The following is a 17,323-nucleotide window of genomic DNA, read 5'->3' as shown; positions in this document are numbered from 1 at the left end:
CGAGGAATGACTGGACATGGCACTCAATGCTCTGGGCTGGGTGACAAGGTGGGCATCGGGCGAGGTTGGACTCAGTGATCCTGGAGGTCTTTTCCAGCCTCAGTGATTCTGGGATTCTGTGATTCCCATGCAAGGGAGAGTGGTGGTGAATTGGCTTTTTGAGGGGGTGGCTCACTGGGTTCCTCTGTTCCCCCTGCCCCCTGGGGATTTGGGCTCCAGAGATGTGATGAGGGGTCCAGTGAGTGAGATCCTCCTCCCACACAGAGCAGAGGACAAGTCCTGGCCTTGAAACCAAGGGCCATGAGGTTGTGTTCGTTCACCCAGAGACATGACGGATCTCGTGGCCTTTGGACCCAACTGCAGCTGTTTGTGATGTCAGGGGATGGCTCTCCAGTGAATTACAGCTGATACTTCATCACACACATTATTCTGGTAAGGAATAGACTGGAGGAAGCCAGGACAATTTGGAGAAGAAAGCGAACTGACAGTTCCTGAGTAAATGATTCATTATTCACTCAGCTCTGGCTGCTTATTGCACTTGCCCTGACTCCTGAACAAAAGTTGGCTTGTTTCAAACCCTGCTGCACTCCTATTTCTCTGCTGTGACATGACCTGGCAGCTGAAATGTTCATGAACACACTTATCTTACGGATTAGAAGTTCTGTCAAACCCGATTCTGTGAACTGCTCACAGGAAATTTGTATCAGCTGCTAATTTCCATCCCCTTACGTCTCAAATACCATTTGTGAGCTTTCTAACTCAATGCTATTTCTGTTTTAAAAGCACTTCAGGAAAACAACGTGGGATTATTTGGCAGGAGGCAGTTGTCTAAAGCACTGTCAGAACAAGCACTTTCTCTTTAGCAGCCTCTTTCCTCACCATTACAGCTCCTGCAGGGGCTGGTACAGACTCGGCCCCTTTGGGCCTGGCACTAGAGGAACAACGTGCACAAAATCCTGATGATTTTGTAGAGTTTGACATACTGTCCTGGAAGTGTTCCAGTCATGTGAGTGAGGAGGCAAACAGGGAAATCTGAAACTCCAGAACATTGTGCAAGAGCAAAGAGTTGGATGCAAAGAAGTGCAGCAGCAGAAAGGGAATGGCAGAGCCCCTGTGCCCAGGTGAGGGGAGACACAGAGGCGGAACAGAAAAAAATGAACCAGTTTATGTAAAATCAGAACTGAGCAAAATGTTCACAAAGAAGATCCCAAACAAAATTCAGAGGAAGGAAAATAAAGATTCAGTCAGGGGCCTGCACTCAGGACTGTGATGTGTGGGCGGATGTGGTGTTTTCCACGCCGGCCCTCGAAGTGAGTCCAAATACCTGTGAGCAGTGAGATCCAAGCTGCCAGCAGGAAACTTCCCGCAGAGGGCTGTGAATGCATCCCACGTCATCCAACAACTCTGCTCGCTGTTCTAGCCCGAGGCAGTGTTAGAATAACCACAGAGAGCGCTAGCAGGCGTTAGCTTCGGTTTGGGCTGCTTGGCACAAAGAACCGTGTCCCTGTACGTGCTTATTCAGACTGGGAGGGGAGATGGAAATGTTCCCTTTCATTGCTGATTTCTCCATCTGTTTTCTGTCTCTGCTTTGTTCGCCTGCAGCGCTGCGTGGGTGCTTGTTGAAGAAGGGCGTTCCAGAGCCCTTGCACAGTTTTCCTGGTAAACACAATTTGATAGTCACTTCAAGTGGGGCTTTTGCAGGGTTCTCACATTTCATTCCTTTATGCTCTGCCAATCCAGCCGAGTCCTGCTGCTCCTTTTGTTCCTCTGCTATTCCAGCCCAGCCTCTCCCCCACCCATGAATGCACCGAGAAGTATTTTTTCCAATTTAACACTGACCAATTTTTATGCGTAGCTGTAAGTGGGTCCATTAGTGCTAGTCAGAGGAAAGCTGAAGAACATTTGGCAGATAATTGGGCCTGGATCCATCAGAAGGTCCTGATGTGGAGCCTGCAGCTCTCTGTGCTGGTGAAACATCTGTGTAAAGAGCTCTGCAGATGAGGCTTCGTTAGAACTGCCCGTCACGACAGTCCTCTTAAAGCTCTCAATACACCAGGGACTCCTCTGGGTCTACCCAAAATAGCAACTCTCCACTTAGGCAGCCGTGTACTGAAACGGGAGTCGTCTCATTTACATGTTCTCGGCTGTAGGCATGACCTGAGCCTCTTTGTGGGATGTGCTGAGCTATCAAAGCCTCACTCTTCACAGCTCTCGTTAGTCCTGGAGGACGTGGGGCTGGAGACGGCACCCAGCTGTGTCCCCGAGCTGAGTGTATAATTTTCCAGCCACATCTGGAAAGGGGCAGATGTGTAATTGCATGCAAATGGTCATTTGTCACAGTGAAACTGTCTTTTCCAGTACATTATCCTTGAAAAGAAGACTGTACCTTTGGATGAGGAGATAATTGCAGTGTTTGTGGAACTGAGCGACAGCCAGATAAAATCTGGGGCACTTTCCCCAGCTCTGTTCAAATTCTGCTCATTCTCAGCCTGGCACACCCGTGCAGCTGCCCTGGGGCCCCTGTCTCATGCCTGACCGTTGTTTCCCCAGGCATTTTCCAGCTGTGCCTATGCCCAGATCTGCTGCTCACCCGCTGCTCTGTGCTGGGACCTGCTGCTGGCTCGGGACCTTCTGCACCCTGGCACTTGTCCATGGCACAACGCTCGTGGCAGCTCAGTGTGTGCCTCCAGAACCAACATAAGGTTTATTTAAGTGACTGTCAGGGGATCACGGCTTTCTCTGAACCAACAAAATGAACCTTCCGTAAGTCTTTTAAAAACATTCAACACAGAGAAGATGCAGAATGAACCAGAGCTGATGGAAACCCTGACACTTCTCTGCGTTTCTTGCACAGGGCATAGTGAGTTCCTCCTGAATCTCCAGGCTGTTACAGCCTGATCACGTCAACTGTCCTAGGATCATCCAAAGGCATCAGCTCTTCAGAGTCACCCACCAGCTGTGCTGTTCTGCTGCTGTCTGCACCCCTGCCCTCTCCATCAGCACAGGGCAGTGTGTCATGCTGATGGGTCCCACCTCCTTGTCCATCACCAAACACTGCACACGCTTGTGGTGTCAGCCTGGGCTGTGGAGAGGAGGTGTGGGCTCCCATCCCTGCTGATTAATCTGGAAGAGACATTATTTAAGGTTATTGTTGCACCACTGAGATGAAGTCAGAGGATGCTGTTGGCTTGCTGGGATGTGGGATGGTGTTGTGCAGGATGAATACGCACTGAGGGTGATGCTGTGCAGGATGAATACCAGCGAGCAGGGAGATTTCAGACATGCATATTTGTTTTGTGGATCATCATCTGTTCCTTCTATGTGCTACTTAAACTGGCTGTTGTTATGCAAATCCTGTAATGTATTTAGGAGTGCTCTCCGGAGATTTCAAATGGCATCTAATCTGGTTAGCAGATCCATTCCGCAAGAGACCTGGGTAACGTGTTCAGCTAAAGATGAGATATTGGTATTTTATGCATGTGACTAGCGACAGAAGCTGTTTTATCCCATTCACCAAGCACTTACAGCACTCTGACTGACCCCAACCCCGTGGAACTGCCAGGAAGAAGAATAAACACACAAATAATGGGAACAAGCAAGTACAACGTATTTACAGCTCCTGACAGTGCGTCGGAGTCGCTGCAAACTGGGAACTTGCCTGTTCTCCTGAGTTAAACAAGACTGGGCTGAGTCTGTACCTGGATGAGAAATCCAGGAGCTCCCCGTGCTCCTAACTCTCGCCCTGCCTGTATCGCTGTCATTTCAGGCCCCAGTGCACCTTCCCTCTGCCCCCTGGATTTAATTGTTACCGGTTTGAATTGCAAACTACCGGGGAGTTTTTTTGTGCCTCCGGATTGATGAGAGTTCCACGCCCAGGCTTCTTCGTGATGTCCTTCTGTCTGTCCACTACCTCCTTCTTGGGCTGTGGGATGTTCAGCAAGAAACAGATTCCTGTTTATTCTGTTTTTAATACAATTATTTTCATGCAAATAAGTGTTTATATTTTACTGGTTGAACTTAAAAACTACGTGTATCCACTTGGAATGCTCCACTTAAACCTCTTATTTCTAGCCCAAATGACAACCCAGACTTTTTGACCAAATGGCACTTTAGTTTCTGTTAGTTAAAACAAATGTTTCTGACTTTTCTTTTAATGCTGCATTAGAATTGGATTGCGAGATATAAGCTCAAAAGTATCTCACTGAAATAAAAAATGTTAATTGAAAAAGTTTTTACTCTAAATTTAAATTTAAAAGGCAAATGTCTTCAACAAAGCAACGTGAGCGATTAAATAATTTTGATCCACATGAAACACTTTATCAAATTAATCTTTCATTTGAAGACTATAAATATAGTAACATTCACATTTGTGTATTCTGGAAATGCAGAACAGGTTTGGTGGAGTTCTTGTTCTTGGTTTCTTGCGGCTCTGGGCCGGCTCCTCATTCCCATCTCCACCATCTGCTCCGTGTCTCCTACCCCAGAACTGTCCCACGTTCCACTGTAATGTTCCTTGCCAGATGACAGATTTCGGGGAGCTTTAGTAATTAGGAACTCCACTCTCATCAAGGAAAATAATTAGTGTGAATGCTCGTGGTTTACTAAAGCAGCTCAATTAAAGAGAGTAACAAGCTTTTTACAGCAACAAAGGAGAGACTAAGCAGGCCTTGGTGAGTAAATAAAGCTGTAATCAGTGTGATTAATTTAAAGTCTCAGGAAGGCATGAATTGGATTGATATTCCGAAAGTCTCATGTGTCTCATGAGATCTCAGAAGAAATCATTCCACATTTTAGGGCTAACATGAGGCCTCGTTAATTGTGAACAAGAAGAAGTAAAACCTGACAAATGTAATTTGCTATTAATTTCTTCTGGAACACAGATTTTCATGAGTGTTTCCGTGGGGCTCCTAAAAAAAATCTGTGTATGTTTCCTGGCTAAAATAAATTCAAGAAAAGTTTAGGAATGGACTGGCTTTTAACTAGGATCCTTAAAACCCTCTCTCATCTGCATTTTTTTCTCCTGGCACTAGCATGGGGACTCCCCTGTGCTGTTTCCGTTGCTCAAGGAATCGGTGCTACTGGTATTCCTTCTCTTACACCTGAAATTTGGCTTTCCTCCACAGTTAATTTTGGTATGCAACAAACCCTAAACAGCTGGACAGGAACTTGGACTGTAAATCATAACCAGCTTTAATTTAGTTCATTTCCCACTGGTGACTGATGGTTTTGGGTGCTTTACTGCACTTCATAATAATTTAAAGTGGATATTTAGTATGTCTATAAAATCTCTTTCACGAGATTCCGGGGAAGGGAAGCTGTGTAAATACTCTCCAGGTTTTTGGTTGGGTTACAAACTGTTGACAAGTCAATCTACAAAATAAGTTGTTCCTGGGGGTGGAGGAGTTACTGAACCCTTTTGGTTACATGGAACCCATTTACGGAGGTTTCTCAGCTTTCTCTGATTAAATCCAGACCAGCTTAATGCTGAAATCAGTCTTTGAGCCTGGGAAACATCCTGATAATGTTTCAGTCTAGAAATGTCATATCAGACAATTCTTGCGTCTCCTTTTGCTGCAGAACACAAGGATTTAACAATTTCCTTTGGTAAGTATTTTTCATTCTTTTTCATTTTTCTAGTGTTTCCAGCGTTCTCAAATTTTCTCCTCAGCATTTTTTAGTGGAAAAAGAAAAATCATTTGAGTGTCTTATAACTGATGATTTCCACGACAATTATCTGAGAATAAGCACCTCTGATTGCTGGGTCTTTCCCTTTGCAGAAAGCAGAGCTCAGTGATTTAGTGCAAATCCAGCAGCCCCTGTCAGTGAAACCCTGGGTGCACCTGGCTGCGTAGTGAGGTGAAACCTCCTTCTCGAATTACAGCTCGGCTTCTGCTCATTTAGTTTTGTTTCTCCAAGTTTCCTCTTGCTGAATGTGGTAAAATCCTGTCTCGGCTGATGAAAAGAAATACTCCAGCGTTGTGTCAGTCTGCTGTGGCACCCTGGAGAGAGACTGGCATTTGCAGCAGACATCTGAGCAGGGAGAAGCAAAACAGACCCTGATTGAAAATACAGCTGGATGAGGACGGTCCTGATGTGGTCCCAGCAGCCACTGGAGACATGGAAATGTGGGGGGTCAGCGGCTGCATGGGCAGAGGCAGGAGTGATGGTACGTGACAGGGCTCGGGTGTCCTCTGGAGAGACTCTGGTCAGACCAAGGTCAGCCTCCAGTGGGAAACCCAATAAGAACTTGCAGAAGAAGCATAATTCTAAATTCTAAAATATATGAAGTTGTTGCTTTGCAGTGTTGCCTGGACTGGCTGTGGCTCTTGAGAGCATCCTGCCCATGCGATGCCAGCTCATCCTCCATTGGATACGGATCCGGGACATCCCCACGCTGCCACATGCCCTCCTTGCCGTGTTCCTGAAAACACAGCCCCCCTTGAGAGGGAATTTCATTTGCAAGTTTTCAGGTTTTGGATTATCCTTCCCAATCCCCTGCAGTATTATGAATTATTTTCAAATTTAAGTCGAGTGTTTCTGTGAACCTTGCCCATGAACTCTGCAGTAATTTGTATTGTAATGGGGAGGGCAGCACGGCACGGAAAGAACCTTTCCATAAATAAATGCTGAGTGCTGGGGAGCACCTGCAGCAGGAATGAAAAATCAGAGGCGATGGGGCTATTTCACCAAGTTCAAATTCCAACCAACCTCCTTGCAGCAGAGGAAAATACCATTCCAATACCTGCCATGGTGTTCATTTGCACTGGAGAAGGATCAGCGTTTGCATTAGGTTCTCCAAATTTTGATAACCTCATTTCCCCTGAGGGAGTTTTTGGGCAGGATAATGTATAGCCCCATGTTGTGTGTTCCGAATTCCATTTGCGAGAGATCAGGATTTTATTGCCAGAGCAGCGTTTAAAAATTGCTGTCTCTTTTCTCAGCTTTGTGGGAATTTACAGGCCCAGAGTGGAAAGAAAAGGATTTTTTTATAAGATGTAGGCTTGATTTTTATTTATTAGTTTTGATGGGAATCTTTACCCCATGGATGAATCTTGCTAGTTATAAAAAGTAGTTGCTGAGAACACCCGGCTCCTTCCTGCAGTGGTGCTGGAGCTGGAGCTGCCGGTGCAGGGCGGGTTTCCCAGCACAGGACGGGCTGTTCTGGAGCTGAAACACCCGGTGGTCTGAGTGCCCAGCCACCAGCATCGCCAGGCAGGCAGCTCCAAAGGCAGCTCCAAGGGCGAGTGCTCAGCTTTTCCTAAAAATAGGACTTCTTTGAGGCGTTTTAAGTTTTTTTCCTTTATTCCTGCCTTTCTGCCATCATCGAGCAGCTGCTGGGGCAGCCGAGTCTTGTGCTTGGGTACCTCCCTGCAGCTGCTGTTCCGTTGCCGGTGCCGCGCCTTTGGATGCCTGCAGCACCTCGGCATCTCAGCAGTCCTGCAGAGCTCCTCTCGGCATCCTGGCAGTCCTGCAGAGCTGCTCGTCTGTTCCTGCAGATGGATGATGTGCCTCAGTGGCTGGAACAACTTCCTCCTCACTCTCCTCCTTTTTACCCTCTTCCTCCTCCTCCTCCTCTTCCTCCCAAGGCTCCTTGCCCCAAGTGCTCCCTTGACTCACTGCTCCCTGTTCCCTGGGATGCCAGATTTCAGGGAGCAGGTGGTCTCTAGGATTTGCCACCTGTGCCTCGGTGAGGCTGGGGAGGCTGGAGGTGTGAGCAGACATGGTCCAGCGCAGGCTGGGCTCCTGGTCCTGGCCAGATCCATTTTGGGGATGTTTGGGTGCTCCCCGCTGCTGGGTCAGCTCTGTGCTGGGCGCTGTCTCTGAGCTTGGAATGTGCATCAGCTTTCCCACTGAGTTTTCCACTTGTTTTTGAGTTAACCAAGCATCTCTCAGCGTGTCTCCTGCTCACTGGTCTCCTGAAGGATTGAGGCATTGATGCAGATCGTGGGAATTATTCCTGGGATAGTGGTTTGGGCTGTTCCACTCCAACCCAGCCATGGGCTGAGATCCTTTAAACACACATGTTCCTTTCCTGAAGCATTAACAGAGGAACTCATTAATTGCTAATTGCTGCTAATTAATCCTCTATATGGTTTCTTATGTTTATGAACAGATGAAGTAGAACTTTCCTTCATCGGCGCCTTGAGAACATTTAAGCCTTTTGTGTGGCTTGTTATATCAAACTTCCCAGTTATATTTCAAACTTCCCAGTTACCAAAGGAGACAGTAATTTATTGATATCCCAGTGGGACGAGGTAACTGCATGTTGGTTTTCTAGTCCTGCTTTACTTCATGTATTTTCATGTCATATGGCAAATTAACTCCAATTTCCATATTTGCCTCTGAGCCATGGTCCCTGTGAGGCTGCTCTCTGAGGTCCCTTTGCCCACATGGGTGACCTTTTAAGAAGTCTTTACTCCAGCTCTTCTCCCCTCAAAGCTCCATTCTTCTAACCCAGCCAAAGAATAGCAGCACTGGCTCCACAAATCTCATCAAACTTGTTGCTTCTTGGTAGCAACTGGAGATAAAAGCATGTTCCCTTCCCTCCGGGGGTAATGAAACTCCCTCCTGCCTCCACTTCCTGCATTTGGCAGGTCTTTGGGAGTTTATATAATCTGGCAGCGATTCTCCATCTAAACCCTGTCCAGCATTTCATGCAATAAACTTAATGGACTTTTCCATCTTGGAACAGCTGAATCCTTTCAGAGCAGCTGCTCTGGTTTATTGGTGGGCTCATTAGAGCACTGCCACTGGCCCAGGAGGGACTTTGTACATATCCCAGTGTGGAACATAAACTGGGCATTTCCAGATGGTCCTGCTTAAAGGCTGGGAGCCCCGGTGGCTGGGATTGATAGCTGCGATTGCAGGAGCTCAGGCAGGAGGCCTGGGGAGATGGAACTGGCAAGTGCAGGGAAAGCCAGAGGGCAAGGGCAGTGTGCCGGGCCCTGGCTGGCTGGCAGGAATGCTGTTCCACGATTTCCTGTGGGATCTGTGTCTTTTTGGGATAGGAGATTGTGTTGGGAGGCTGAGCTGTGGGTGTGTGGGTCCCCGCAGCCCTGCCAGTGAAAGTGGCACTTCTCTCACTACTACATTTGGAGAAAATCTAAACAATTTGAGATTGTTTTGAAATTTTCTTTGGAGGGTTTGTAATGAAAATTATTCCCCCCAAGCAAGAACATTGCCCTTTCCACGCAGCTCTGTTGTTTACTTCATCCATCATCCTTGCTCAGGAGCTCAATTCATAGGAGTGCCCTGACTGCTTGCTTGGGTGTGAAAATTGAAATTTCAGTTCTTGTCCTTGCCTACAGAAGTCGCCTAGCCTGTGCCCATCGGTGAGCTAGTCCAGACTGTCTCATCAGACCTCAATTTGCAGGGGAATAAAAATTTCACCTTTATTTTCTGAGACTGTTCTGCAGCATTCACCTCAATCACACTGTGATGGAAAACATTCAGGATTGCACTTGTTTACAGAGCCTTTCTAGTGATCAGCATCTCCTGGGAAAAAAGCCTCAAAGGAGTAAGAATAAACTCAAAAGGTTTCCAAATCTTGTATTTAACATTCACTATCATTTTAATAGTTCCTTAGGTCCCAGCTGGAGCACTTGGACATGCAGAACAGCCCTGAATTGCAGCTGAGCTGGAGGAGATGAGAGTGAGAGGAAAAGCCTTGTGCAGCCGGTCTGGAAGGGCCAGGTCCTCCGAGGAGCATTTGGAGCACAGGCTTTGGGATAATTAGGGCTTGTGTTTGGGTGAGCCGGTGCCAGAGGCTGCTCTGTCCAAACTGCCCCTACTGCAGACCACAGTATGCTGTAAATCCTCTTGGAAATGAAAAACTGAGCCCACAAACAAGTGACTCAGCCCTCAGAACCTCAGACGGTTTTGTTTGTGTTATTTTCATTTGCCTGGGTAATCGAATTTGTTGGAATTAGGGGTTTGTCTAGATAATAACGTTTTCTCACCCTCTGGCAGGGGAGCGGGCTGCGGTGAATGCCGATGTGCCTAGTGCTGCATGGATTGGAATAAACTGGCCCTTGATAGCATCAATTACCCACTCCTGATGGATGGCTGCGTGCAGCCTGCCAGCTTTGGACTGCACAGGATCAGCTACTATTTCTCTCTGGTAGAAATGCTCTGAAGAAAATGTAATTCCAGAATTGGTGTAGACCTGTGCACGTGGAGGGACCCCACAGCAATGCTGGGGACAAGGACAGCCTGGCACCCCCTTAGTGTCTGGGGGTCCCGGGCAGTGGCAGCCTGGCCAAGCACCCATTGGTGACAGTGTTCTGCTGCACGTCTGTGCCAGGCCACTCAGTAATTGCCTCTTTGCTGGTGTTCCATGGGCATTGCTGGAGTCAGGCACTGCCAGAGCTGTGGTGACAGGAGCAGGAGCACCTGTAATGGTTTGTGAAGCACCTCAGAGGCTGTTCCCCACCTGGATCTCCAGGGTGAGGCTGGGGAGGTGGATGACAAGTGGTGGCTGTGGTTTGTAGGTGTGAGTGTAGGTGGTGGTTAAGCCATGTTGTACCCGAGCCCAGTCCTGGTGCTGGGGAGGGATCCAAAATGTGGGTAATTGGTGCTCCCCAGCTCTGTGCGGGGGAAAGACTGCAGCAGCCACACCTCTTGGTTCCAGCTTCCCCAGGGTTGCTCAGCCCAGCAGCAGGCTGGGTGATGGTTCCTGGGGCTTGGGTATCTGAGGAGCCCTGGCCAGAGCTGCTGGACTCTGCCAGCCCCACAGACACAGGGACCCTGCTCATGTTCCCACTGGATTTCCAGCCAGGAGGGGAGCAGGGCCTCTCTCTGCTCCAGCCACAGGAGCTCCCCACGGGCTCACTCTGTGGGCTTGGGAGTCTCTCGCCATGCAGGAGCAGCCAGGGGCAGCTTCAGGGAGGTTTGGGGTAGAGACAAGGTGAGTTCTGAGCCATGAAAGTAGCGGGACAGCAAGGGAAACTGGAAATTAGACGTGTGTATGGACAGACTGTGAAGCCTGAAGTGTGAGCAGGGGTGGAGGGGTAGTTACGTTGCTGATCATCAGGGACCAGAATTCTTGCTAGAAGACAAACTATCCCAGTTGTATTACCTATGGTAGCTGCATGACCTGCAGGATGGATTGGGATTAGTGTTGTAGTAACAACCTGCTGAGCAAGCCCTGGCTCCTCCAGCCTCTCTAATGCTGCTGTGAAGCAAAGGAGTCGTGTGTTCCCATGCTCTGCTCCTGTCTGAAACAAGAGTGGCAAAGCCATTAGCTTGGAGCACATTCCTTAATGTGGCATAAGCAGCTAAAGAAGACGTATTTATGCTCCTTCATTTGCAATTGATAATCTCAAGAGTGAGAACTGGTAATAAATTCCCTCACTGGGGCTCCTCTCCCTCCAGCCCCACCACAGAGGGGAAGAGCAGCTCATTTGCATGAGATAATGAAACTGCAGTGAAATAGTAAAATTGCAAAGCAACTTTGTTTTAATAATGACAGATGCTTCTTAAACACTTCAATTATGTCTCTCTGAGCTGTTTTAGCAAGGCCACCGAAAGGGAGAGCACTATTCCTGAAGTACTCGGAATAAACCTCATTCCCTTTCCACAACATCTCCAACTGAAAACTTTTCCCTTTGTTCAAATGAAAGCATTTGGCTTTTTCCTGGCTCAGGACATGCCTGTTTCAGGTCCTGAGAGGGGATAGGTGAGCGCTCCCAGGCAGGTCAACCTTCCAGAGGTGGGGTGGTGTGGGCTGTAGGCCCTGGGGTGCTGGGATCCACCATTCCTTGTGCTGTCCTATGGGAATTGTAAAAATGGTGCCAATCTCCATGGTTCATCAAGACCCTGCAGTGACACAGTGTCTGTACCAGCCTCAAGTTCCCCGAGCAAAACTGGCTCCCGAGGTACTGGGTACTTTGCTATAAAGAAGCAGCGAATGGTGCATCCAACAAAGCACAGGGAGCAAGATAAACACATTAATGGAAAAAAAAGCCATTATGTGAGCACACAGCATGCATGGAGAACAGGCAGAGAGATTCTGGGCAGCAGGGGAGGATGAAAATAAGACACCTAGTGCTGAAGGGTAAAAAGCCTGAGAGACTGGAACGGTCTGTGCCTGAAATCTTTCTGCAGCATGTTTTTGTATTTTCCGCAGTGATTCTCCAACCCTGTGCTCTGCTGTGTGCCCCCTTCCCTCCTCTAATGGTGCCCTTTTCCCTTCTGCTGGGGACCGTGCTCTGGTTCCTCCTGCCTCCCTTTCAAGCCCATGAAAAAACACCTCTCCAGACCTGCTCCTCCTCTCAACCCGTGCAGTCTCTGGGCTCCGAGGTGTTACCTGTGTCACAGTCACTTCGCTAATTTACGACAGTCATTTCAAGGCACATTATATCCAGAGCCCATATGTTACCTCACCGCTGCCAAAAGAGTTCTTGTTTACTAAGCTGATGCTTTCAGCGTGCTCAGAGTGTGCTAAATAGCACCATCGATACTACTTAAAATAAAAGGTGTCAGCACCTTGTCTGCCCCTGCAGATTGCTCAGCGCTCTCAGCTCTCAAATGTCCCTGAGCACCAACACCTCCAGCGGAGCTGCTCCTGCCACTCCCTCCAGCACCGGGGCCTGATCCTGCTCTGGTCCAGACCCATCCCTGCTGCTCTCCTGTGCCCCATCTCCCCACGAGCAGTTCTCGGGCACCATGGCGGCTGTGACAAGAAGACAGTTCTTGGTTTGGGGCAGGATGACACACTTCTAGGTTTTTAATGCTCTTATTGTCTGCAGTTACCAAGGAAAGCCAGGGCACGTGTCTGCAGCTGCCGGTGCTGCCCAGCTCTGGCAGAGGAGCAGCTCCTGGGGCGTGCAGAGCCCGCACAGAGCCTGTCCCTGTCACCCAGCGCAGCTGCCTCCCTAGGGTCTTCCCAGTGCAGTCCTGAGCTGATGTGGCCCTTCTGCTGATGGGCCAGACTCCTGCTCTCCTCCCTTTCCTTGCCCTTCTGTGTAGGACAAGGTCTTTCATTTTTTTTTGGTGTTTTCTGCTTTCTTTCTTTCCCTGTTCACCTGAGCACAGCTCTCTAAGCCAGAGGCTCTGTTTTTTCTAGTTATAAGCATAATGTTAGTGCACAACTCCAGTCCTATGGTTGGTGGGATATTTCAGTTTCTGGTGGAAAGCATCAGATGCAGAAGTTGCACAGAAATTCTTGAAGGGAAATGTCACCAAATTCTTCCAAATGTCACAATCCAGTTTGGATCCAGGCCGTGTGTCTGGAGGCTCAGGGCAGGTTTCTTTTTGTGCTATTCACCTTTCTGCTGGGCTCCACTTCTCACTGGCATCACCCCCTGGTTCTGCAGGCCTCAGCTGACCCTGTTCCCATTCTGTTCCCCCTGGAAAGGAGAATAATGGAGGGGTCTCTGGAGGAGGCTCCCCAGCTCCTGGTTGTGCTGCAAGTCACTTCAATTTCTCATCTGTGGAGCTGGAGATGCAGGTGGCATGAACTGGGATCAACCTGTCATGCTCAGTAAGCTGGGTTGGGATGAGATAATGCCACTTGTGGAAATCTCAGGAATATCATGAAAGGCTCCTGATGCCGGACATACAACAGTGTTATTAAATGGAAAGTTATTACATGCAGGTGCTGCTCCCTGTTTCCATGGTTGTTTGGACCCTGTCTTAGTGTTGCAAACACAGTTCTTGTACCGTGCAGGGACTGTCCTGCCCAACCCACTCTGGCAGGCACCAGAGGAGATAAAGGATTTCCTGCTGCCATCATTCCCTCTGTTCCATCCCCAAATTTCCATTAAGGAAATCGGGTGTATTTTACCTGTGAAAACATTCAGGTCCAAACTTGCCCGAGTCCTCCCTGAGTGGCAGAGACTTTGTCTGGTTTGTTTTGGGGAGAAGGAAAGAGTTGGTGTTCGTAGAGAGCAAGACTTCGTGGACATGGTGGCCAGTGTCAGCTGCCTGTCCCTGCGAGGGGGCACAGGGATGCATCACAGCACTGGCATCCAGGGTCAGGAGAGCACCTACTCGCAGATGTACAATTACCGCTTTGAAATGCGATTTTGCTGGATGAAATCTGGGTTAAAAATTGTTCTCTGCTGAGCTGAAAATCTAAAATGTCTGAAGGTGCCTGGCTGGGATTGGGAGGTGGGAGGGTGGGAAGATGCCTCTCACCATTTCCTGATTTTCTCCATATTTTGCCCAGAGGGATTAATTGGTGCTCAAAGGGAACCAAACTGCTGTTTTATGAGTGAAATCTGTTGTCTCATTCATTATTCATTCGGAGGTGATTGGCAGCTTAGAGGCGGTGGGTCACAGTCAGTAAAGGGTGAGCTGCTGACTGACAAGGTTAATTGCTGCCTCGCGTTATTGCTGATAACGATTTATGTTGACAATTCCTGGTATTCCTGGCGCAGCCGGAGGTTTGTCACGCAGGGTCAGCCGGCGCTGCCCCATCCTGCCCCTGCTGTCCTCAGCAGTTGGGAGCGGCCGTTCCCTTGGCACGTGGGAAGGGATTTTGTTCCCAGAGAAGGTCTCTCATGCTAAGTGATGCAGAAGCAGCTTTGCAAAGGCATCCGTTGCTTTTGCCTTTTTTCCTTCTTCTTTTTGCCATGTTCTCTGCATATTGATCAGGGTTCAGAGCATAAAAGTGAGGCTGGGCTCAGCTCTGCCGATCCCCCCTTGGCGCCAGCGTCAAAGCTTTGGTTTTCTGGGGGCTCAAGTGAATAGAGATGTGAAAGACTTTTGAGGGTGACCCTTAAAAATAATTAAAATGGGAAGGAATTTTCTTTATTTCCCAGTGTGCAGGGTGGGCTGTGCCACTGAAGCCCAGAGCCACCCCTGGGGCTCTGCCTCCACTTTTGGGGTTTGTTTTATCGCTGCTGGAAGGGCACAGCTCCAACCACACTCACTGCTCCCATCCCAGAAACTGCAGAACTCCCTGCCTTGATATAATAAAGCAGAGTCATAAAGATTTCAGACTAATAAACGCTGGCCTTTAGGGTGCTCTCAGCTTTTATCGGGCTAATAAGATTCTTGACTTACATGGAAGGGAAGAGGCAAACAGAGCTTTTATGAACCCGATCGCCTTGTCGGGGCTCTCAGGCTCCGGCACCTCTCTGTGATGAAAAGCTCAGGAAGCCTCCAGGCAAACCACGGTGGGAGAGAGCTCCTGTGGATAGCTCTTCATGGAATATCCAGGCTTAATTACCTGTCTGATATCAAACTGTGGGAGGTGTGTGAGGGCAAGGAGAGCTGCACTGTCTGAGCCTCATTGTCTCTTCCATCTCTCTGGCCAAAATTCTACCTCCCCTTCCCCTCTATGTGTTGTGCTTGAGACCATGACCACCACCCCAAACGTGCCACAACCCCCTTGGTGAGCAGCACCAGCAGCAATTCCCAGGTGTTTGGGTTCAGTTGGGAACTGGTTTTATCATCACCAGCTTTGTGACTGAAAAAGCTGGGATGTCGTTAAACAATGAGAGTTTAGGATAGAATCTAAGCAAAAGGGAAGATGTTGAGTATAAACAGGCATAAACGTCATTATTTTCTAGAAATTATTTATTTAAAATTTAAAACCATATTACTTCATACAGCAAACTGTGCACTTTGATATATCACAGTGTCTTAAAAAGGAAAATAATCAGAACTTTTTCTTTTTTTTTTTTTATTTTTTGGAAATTGTATTTACATCAGCCTAGAATGATCAGCAAGTAACACAGTTACTATGAAACCAAAATTGTTACAAAATGTTTACAAAAAACTATATTCATAGAAATTCTGCATGTCCACAAAGGAAAATCCCCTGAATGTCACGGAGACTATTTTTTCCTTTTTCCCACTCTTTTCTGTTTTGTTGTTTGTTCTTTTTTTTTTTTTTTGTCTTTTTCTTTTTTGAGAAACATGTCAAAGTAAGGTACAGAGCAGAGGGCTCGTGATGCCAATGCCTGGGAATTCTCCTGCCCTGCCAGCCCCGAGCACTCTGTGGACTGTCGTGCCCCACGGTCACTGGGTGCTGGGGTAAACACTGGGTGAAGCCACCAGGATCCACGATGTCCCTTTGCTGTGACCCCCCCAGAGAGCCTCTGTGCCAGCACCCGGCTGAATCCTGCTCCCAGCAGCCGCCACCGAGGTGGAGCAGTGGGTGCCCAGAGCTGGAGCTGGTTCCTCTTTGCATATTCTGTCTCTCTGTGGGTTTGTCCCCTCGACATCAGACCTGACACATGCTGTTGGTTGACTCCAAACAGAAAATCCACCCCAGGGAAGCTGCTGGATGTCCCTGCTCTGTCTCACAGGAGAGTTGAACGGAAAAAGCAAGTGATAAGGGGACGGTGAGCCAAGGTGACAACAGTTTAGATACAATTTAATAACCCAAACCTGCTTTTTCTGTATTTCCTCCTCAGTTTTCCAGTCCCTCTGCCTAAGTGAAGAAAAGAACCAAGTTAAACAGCGTTGGAAGTCGGATGATTTCAGACGTGAGTTGTCGCTAGTCCCAACCAGGTCACGGACGCTCACAGAAGGCTTCGAGGCTTTGTCATGGGGTCTGTCCCTTCCCAATTCTCCCAGCACATAGTTGTGAGGCGTGGGGCTCGCTGCTCCTCCTCTGGGATGAACACACATGGCTTTGGGCTCCAGGACCAGGAGCACACACGGAGGCACGGGAGAGGCTCCGGGAGCTCTCCTGGGTGAGCTGCCCCCGGGTCCCGCAGGAAGGCTGAGGGCTGAGATCGTCCACGTTCCCTCAGGTCACAGTGAGCGGGGGCCAGGGGGAAGGGTCTGTGCCGGGCTGGGGTCCCAGCAGCTCCTCTGCATTGTTTTGGGCGCTGCAGAACGTTCCCTTATCGAATGTCAAGTGTTTCAAGGATCAAAACTTCAACACAAAGCCATAATGTAGATGCAGGAATTTGGCTGCAGTTCGTGGCTGATTTAGGAGTGTAGGGACGGAAGGAAAGGGTTCATCTGCAGGGTTTGATCTGGCTGGCAGTACACCAGTAATTCCAGATGCTCACCTGTCACATTTGTGAGTAAAATCAAATCAGGCTGGTGTCAATAAATAAATGGGGTTTGTGGTATTAACAGTATTTATTTATTTTTTAAAAATCTGCGAAGAAGCAAAACGAATGCTGATTTCTGTGGTATTTTACTCTCTGGACATTTAAAGCCAGTTTCAGGTTTTGTTTTCATCTCTGCTTTTTTTTAGAGCTTAGAAATTCACAAGGAAAATATAAAATCTACTACTCTGACAAGCCTAACAATTTGCAGAGGAGTACAGAAAGCATGTCATTAGCTTTTGGAAGCTGCCCCACACTTCAGTCTGTCCTCTGCTCAAGGTACTTGGGCAGCAAACTATTAAGAATCT

This window comes from Corvus moneduloides, chromosome 23 (genome assembly GCF_009650955.1).
Source record: "Corvus moneduloides isolate bCorMon1 chromosome 23, bCorMon1.pri, whole genome shotgun sequence".
In the NCBI taxonomy this organism is placed as follows: Eukaryota; Metazoa; Chordata; class Aves; order Passeriformes; family Corvidae; genus Corvus; species Corvus moneduloides.
The sequence above is the reverse complement of the archived record's forward strand: the minus strand, read 5'-3'. Positions refer to the sequence as shown.